The sequence below is a fragment of the Globicephala melas genome, chromosome 5, assembly GCF_963455315.2.
Source record: "Globicephala melas chromosome 5, mGloMel1.2, whole genome shotgun sequence".
NCBI lineage: Eukaryota > Metazoa > Chordata > Mammalia > Artiodactyla > Delphinidae > Globicephala > Globicephala melas.
In genome coordinates this window covers 82,667,537-82,675,104 of record NC_083318.1, presented here as the reverse complement: position 1 = coordinate 82,675,104, position 7,568 = coordinate 82,667,537, and the positions used below count along the sequence as shown (strand labels likewise).

Genomic DNA, 7,568 nt, shown 5'->3' with positions numbered 1-7,568 from the left:
CACTATGGATAACAGTATGGAGGTTCATTAAAATACTAAAAATAGAACTACCATACGACCTAGCAATCCCACTACTGGGCACATACCCTGAGAAAACCATAATTCAAAAAGAGTCATGTACCACCATGTTCATTGCAGCTCTATTTACAGTAGCCAGGACGCAACCTAAATGTCCATCAACAGATGAATGGATAAAGAAGATGTGGCACATATATACAATGAAATATTACTCAGCCATAAAAAGGAATGAAACTGAGTTTTTTGTAGTGAGGTGGATGGACCTAGAGACTGTCATTCAGAGTGAAGTAAATCAGAAAGAGAAAAACAAATACTGTATGCTAACATATATATGTGGAATCTAAAAAAAAGAAAAATGGTCATGAAGAACCTAAGGGCAATACAGGAATAAAGATGCAGACCTACTAGAGAATGGACTTGAGGATACGGGGAAGGGGAAGTGTAAGCTGGGACAAAGTGAGAGAGTGGCATGGACATATATACACTACCAAACGTAAAATAGATAGCTACTGGGAAGCAGCCGCATAGCACAGGAAGATCAGCTCGGTGCCTTGTGACCACGTAGAGGTGTGGGATAGGGAGGGTGGACGGAGACGCTAGAGGGAGGAGATATGGGGATATATGTATATGTATAGCTGATTCACTTTGTTATAAAGCAGAAACTAACACACCATTTTAAAGCAATTATACTCCAATAAAGATGTTAAAAATATGTGAAGAAGTTTACATATACAAATGGTTTTACTCATTAACTAAAAAATACGGATGACTTTCTGTTGAAATCTAAAATGAGTATTTCTTTTGTTGAGTATTAGAATATATTTTTCCTTTCTATGTTCAACTAATCTACAACAAAGGAGGCAAGAATACACAATGGAGAAAAGAGAGTATCTTCAGTAAGCGGTGCTGGGAAAACTGGACAGCTACATGTAAAAAATTAAAATTAGAACACTAACACCATGCACAAAAATAAACTTGAAATGGACCAAAGACCTAAATATAAGGCCAGACATTATAAACTCTTAGAGAAAAACTCAGGCAGAACACTCTTTGACATAAATCACAGCATTATCTTTTTTGATCCACCTCCTAGAGTAATGAAAATAAAAACAAAAATGAACAAATGGGACCTAAATAAATTTAAAAGCTTCTGCAAAGCAAAGGAAATCATAAACAAAATGAAAAGACAACCCACAGAATGGGAGAAAATATTTGCAAACAAAGTGACCAACAAGGGATAAATTTCCAAAATATACAAACAGCTCATGCAGCTGTTTGTCAAAAAAACCAAGCAACCCAACCTATAAACGGACAGAAGATCTAAATGGACATTTCTCCAAAGAAGACATACAGATAACTAAAAAGCACATGAAAAATGCTCAGCATCACTAATTATCTGAGAAATGCAAATCAAAACTACAATGAGGTATTCACACCGGTCAGAACGGCCATCATCAAAAAGTCTACAAAGAATAAATGCTGGAGAGGGTGTTGAGCAAAGGGAGCCCTCCTACATTGTTGGTGGGAATGAAAATTGGTACAAACATCAGGGAGAATAGTATGGAGGTTCCTTAAAACACTAAAAATTGAACTGCCATATGATCCAGCAATCCCACTCCTGGGAATATATCCAGAGAAAATCATAATTTTAAAAGATATATGAACCTCAGTATTCATAGCAGCACTATTTAAAATAGCCAAGACACTGTCCTCAGGCCGACCATGGTGGACGATTTGAGTGCAGTTGATCCGTAGCCTGTGCGTCCTGCACCACCTCCTGTGGAAGCTTGAGCAGGCTGTGTAGCTTTCTCCCTTTGTCTCATAACAATGTCAACCAATGAGAATGGTAATTCACCATCTGCCCGCCTTAAAAGATTCAAGAACAAGGGGAAAGACAGTCCAGAAATGAGGCGGCGCCGAATAGAAGTTAATGTGGAGCTCAGGAAAGCTAAGAAGGGTGACCAGATGCTGAAAAGGAGAAATGTCAGCTCTTTTCCAGATGATGCTGCTTTCCACTGCAGGAAAACCGCAACAACCAGGGCACTGTAAATCGGTCTGTTGATGACATTGTCAAAGGCATAAATAGCAACAATTTGGAAAGCCAGCTCCAAGCTACTCAAGCTGCTAGGAAACTGCTTTCCAGGGAAAAACAGCCCCCTATAGTCAGCATAATCCGGGCTGGTTTGATTCCAAAATTTGTGTCCTTCTTGGGCAGAGCTGATTGTAGTCCCATTCAGTTTGAATCTGCTTGGGCCCTCACTAACATTGCTTCTGCGACATCAGAACAGACCAAGGCTGTGGTAGATGGAGGTGCTATCCCAGTATTCATTTCCCTGTTGGCATCTCCCCACGCTCACATCAGTGAACAAGCTGTACGGACTCTAGGAAACATTGCAGGTGATGGCTCGGTCTTCCAAGACTTGGTTATCAAGCATGGTGCAGTTGACCCACTGTTGGCACTTTTGGCGGTTCCTGACTTGTCATTTTTAGCATGTGGTTACTTACATAATCTTACCTGGACACTTTCAAATCTTTGTCGCAACAAGAATACTGCAACCCGCCTTAGATGTTGTTGAGCAAATTCTTCCTACTTTAGTTCGTCTCCTGCATCACCATGATCCAGAAATTTTAGCTGGTGCCTGCTGGGCTATTTCCTACCTTACCGATGGTCCAAATGAATGGATTGAAATGGTTGTGAAAACTGGGGTTGTACCCCAACTTGTGAAGCTTTCAGGTGCTACTGAATTGCCAATTGTGACTCTCGTGCTAAGAGCCATAGGGAATATTGTCACTGGGACAGATGAACAGACTCAGGTTGTAATAGATGTAGGAGTACTTGCCATCTTTCCCAGCCTGCTAACAAACTCCAAAACTAATATTCAGAAGGAAGCTACGTGGACAATGTCAAACATGACAGCTGGCCACCAGGACCAGATACATCAAGTAGTAAATCATGGATTAGTCCCATTCCTTGTTGGCGTTCTCTCTAAGGACGACTTTAGGACACAAAAGGAAGCTGTATGGGCTGTGACCAACTACACAAGGGGTGGAACAGTTGAGCAGATCGTATACCTTGTTCATTGTGGCATAATAGAACTGTTGATAAACCTCCTAACTGCAAAAGACACTAAAATTATTCTGGTTATTCTGGATGCCATCTAAAATATCTCTCAGACTGCTGAGAAACTAGGTGAAACTGAGAAACTTAGTATAAGTATTGAAGAATGTGGAGATTTGGACAAAATTGAAGCTCTACAAAACCATGAAAATGAGTCTGTGTACAAAGCTTCATTAAACTTGATTGAGAAGTATTTCTCTGTGGAGGAAGAGGAAGATCAAAATGTTGTGCCAGAAACTACCTCTGAAGGGTATACATTCCAAGTTCAGGATGGCACTGCTGGGACCTTCAACTTTTAGATTGTACATCTGAGGCATAAAGTTGTTTGTTGTGTACTATGTCTGGTAGAAGTTTGTTTCTTAAACTGTCTAAATCTCTGAATATCACCAGCCAAAGTTTAGCTCAATTTTCTTCACATATAGGAAGCTAATGTATAGAAATAAAGTAAAATTAAACAGATCTGCAGCAAGGAGTAGAGATCACAGGTCAATGGAAAAACCCAAACAAAGGCTCTCTAGCCCTAATTCTGGCTATCAAATTCCCTGTTGCAGGTTTGCTGGACCAGAGGTTTTTTGCTTAACTCTCCCTTATTCATGAAATATTCTAGTATCCCAACCATAAATCTCCCTTTCCTCCCTTTTCCTTTTGTTTTTCACAGTTAAAGTTGGTTTCAGTCACTTGCAATTGAAGCAGTACTTATTAATACAAAATTTGATATTTTTATACTGAGAGGAAATATTTTTTTGAAAACAGAATGCTATACTCTGATCCATAGGGATTATACCACCCAATTCCAATTTTTAACCAAACTTTTATCCATATGCCATATATCTCTCAAAATAAGAATTCAAAATGAGTAAATTATAATTGAAAAGATAGTGGAATGCACACAAGGAATCTAAACAAAATAACCTACCAAAAGAAAAGACTTAATTCTGATATGCTTCAGTTATTGTTATGGTAACAAAGAGTATAAGTGACTAAAACAAAAATCTTGAAAAGTCGTACTTAAATATAATACATTATGGGTTCATAATTTATTTTAGGATTACTTGTGTATTTATTAATAATATGCTTATAAGTCTACCTCTGAATAATCATCTTGAGTCATTATATAATCACATTGCTATGATAGGTACCAACTCCTACTTGCCCTGTATTTCCAATTTTGATAGTAACATTAATATTTAATTTTTCTTTTGTTTTGTTTTTAATAAGAAAAAATTAAATTGTTCAGCTCCATAGCCTTATGCCATCTCACTGGCAGCAATCTCTCCCTCTGTCTCATATTTTCTTTCTTAGGAGTAACATAATTTTTGTTTTATCTTATGTTAATCATTTAGTGAGGGTCTCAGTCTCAGTTCCAAGTGGCTTAACAAAAATATTGCATAACGGTTCATGCAATGCTCTCACCAAGAGGATTTCTAATGAATACAAATAGCTTTGCCCCATTAAAGTACCAAACAACAGCAATATGCAAGAACCATTTTGAGCCTAATGGGATACTGTAGTCAGTTCCCATCAGGGTTCTAGCTTACAAGCAACAGAATTCAGCTCTGGCAGAAGTAAGAAAAAAAGTGGAATTATTTTAAAGGTACGGAGGATGAGAAAGGGTCACTAAAGCCTGGAGAAATAGATTTTATATAGGACCAAATCTAGCATGTCTGTGGAAATTAATAATTAAGAACAGTCAGTCAAGGCACTTCCCCACTCCTGTGCATCACCACTACCAATGGATGTCGTTGCCCTTGCTAGACACCTTTGAATATTACAGTTTCCTCTCTCTTTTCAATGGAGTCATTCAATCAAGAAACTAAGTTGTTGGCAAGAAAGACTACTTACATAAGCCTAGGCTACCAATATCTTGTCTGGCAAAAAATGAAAATAAGAACATTCCCCTTTCAGATTGCCATGTCCAAGGGGCATAATGGGAATTCCCAAAACTTGTAAGAGTATTCAAATGTCCTAAGGGCAAGAAATTACAAATGTCAGTACCACTATTTATGAAACAGACTAAAAATATGGACAGCGAATAATATAAAAGAATAAAAGAGGAAGTAGGAAGAAGTCAAATCTTGTGGTATTTTGACTAAAGTGTTTTAAATTAAGTTTGTTTGTTCTAATTAAAGAGCACATTAAATCAATATTTACAGCAATTAAAAATAGCAATATTAGTATTTTAGAGTGTGAAGGGAAATAGTTGCATGCACTGCTCAAATGCATAAATTAGTAAAAACCACACTGGAAAATTATTTGACAGTAGATAGAAAAATATTTAAAATGTACATATATTTTTATATACATTTCATGTTCAGGGACTTATAAATAAAAGAGTAGAAATATTCACAATATTTACCTATAAATATGACCTCCTGATAGTCTCTGCCCCTCTCCTAACATATCTCCTTCTGCAGTCTTAGTTGTTTATAATAAACCTACCAGCAACTCCCGTTTGTGTCTTGCTCCAGAATTTGATCTGGGGACCAAATTATCCCCACTACTGCCTCTCCAGTATAAGTCCATCATCTTTGGCCTAGAACATTAAAGCAACCTCCTAACTGGTCTCACTGTTGTCTACTCTTTAGTCTATCCTCAACAAAGTAGTCAAAATGATACTATTAATTCAGATCATACCACTTCTCTCCTCAGAATCCCCAAAGACTTCTCATTTCTTTCCCAGTAAAAGGTAAATCCTCACTACGACCCCTAAAATCCAGCATGACCTGACCCTCTGGTACCATCTGATGTCATCCCATGCTCTCCAATGCCTCCTTCAATCCAGCATTCTGGCTTCCTACTCATGGCATGTTGCCACTTTGAGACTCTGTACTTGCTGTTTTCTCTTCCTAGCATGATCTTCCAGGTATCTGTATGACTGGTTTCTTATTCATATGTTAATCAAAACACTTTCTCAGAGAAACCTTTCCTGGACATGCTAATATTTCACACAGCAAGCCCTAATAATCTGTATTCACCTTTCCCACTTCATATGTTTTTTTCCTCAACATTCATCACATTAAAAAAATACTATATACTTACTACTATGTTATTTAGTGCTTGTTTTCACCAAGTAGATTGCAAGGTTTCTGCAGACAAAAATTTTTCCACATTTATTTCACTATCATATCCTAAAAACTGAGCATAAGAATGGAGAGATGGGAACAACTTAAATATTTGAAAGCTAGATGATTGGTTAAATTGGTTTATATATATAATACCATAGAGTCACCAAATTTATGTTGTAGAAGAATATTAATTATCTTGAGAAATAGTCTATGAAACTCATTTATATTAACTTTTCTATGTATACTTTTTATATCTTAGTAAAGCAAAAACAAAATAGTTGCTTATACTAAGATGTTATCATTTCTTGGAGTTGTGTTTAAAAGTGTTTTTCTGAATTTTTCATATACCACAAATTTTCTAAAATGAACCTGAACTATAATTGTAAATAAAAATTCACACTATTTTCAAAAAAGCTAATCCTAAAGTGAATTTTTGAAGACAAAATGACCAAGACATACGTAATTGAATGACACCAATTCTCACACTCTGTTAACCTAGTGACTCCAAAGGATGATAAGTAAAAAGAAATTCCCAGCCAGATATATTTTAGTGAAATCAGAACCAAAGATAAAGAGGGTATCTTTAGAGCATCCTAAAAGGGAAAAAGAGGAGTTGGATGGGATAGATAGACTACTTAGAAAAAAATGAAAATAGAGGGCCAGTTGATATCTTAGTAGTAACAATGGTTGCATAAACAACAAAATAATAGCTTCAAACAACTGATATCAATTGCACACCTAATGAAACTCTCTCTTGAGAAGAAAAGGGGGAAATATTTCCAGATATACAGTATCATACTGGGTTAGTTCCAACAGAGCATCTCTGTAGAAAACTGAAGGATGAGATTCAAGGAAAAAGAAAAATCATCTAAGAAATCTGAGGGAAAAAAATGGTAATCAAAGGAAATAGTAAATGTTTGGAAAATCGAGACAATCATTTTTTACAGCAATACTGCATAATAATACCAAATATGTGGGATAAATAAATCAATATAAAATAAACATGCTGAATAACAACAGCATGTGTTAATCACACAAAATAATCTAAAGTTCATTATATCACTTCAGAACTGAGAAAATCTATCAAATAGGATTCACATTATTAAGTTGAATGTGAGTACCAAAATTTTAAGATAAACCATTAACGAATATAAATATGTGTAAAATTCCCCCAAAAAAAGGAATAGGAAAAAATAGTGTAACACAAAGGAAAACAAAGAATGCATTAGAAAACAATCTAAGAAAGTGGTTAAAGACAGAATGGGTAAGAAACATATAAAAAAATAGAAATGAATCCGTATTCATCGTATTGGCATATGAGAGATATGTGATAAATGTAAATGGTCTTAACACTCCAGTTAAAGAAA

At 36.1% G+C, this 7,568-nt stretch overlaps 1 pseudogene; it reads left to right on the top strand.

The window, feature by feature from the left end:
• The first annotated feature begins 1,845 nt into the window (after nt 1–1,845).
• Nucleotides 1,846–3,478, top strand: LOC115865740 (importin subunit alpha-1 pseudogene; annotated as a pseudogene).
• The last annotated feature ends 4,090 nt before the right edge of the window (nt 3,479–7,568 follow it).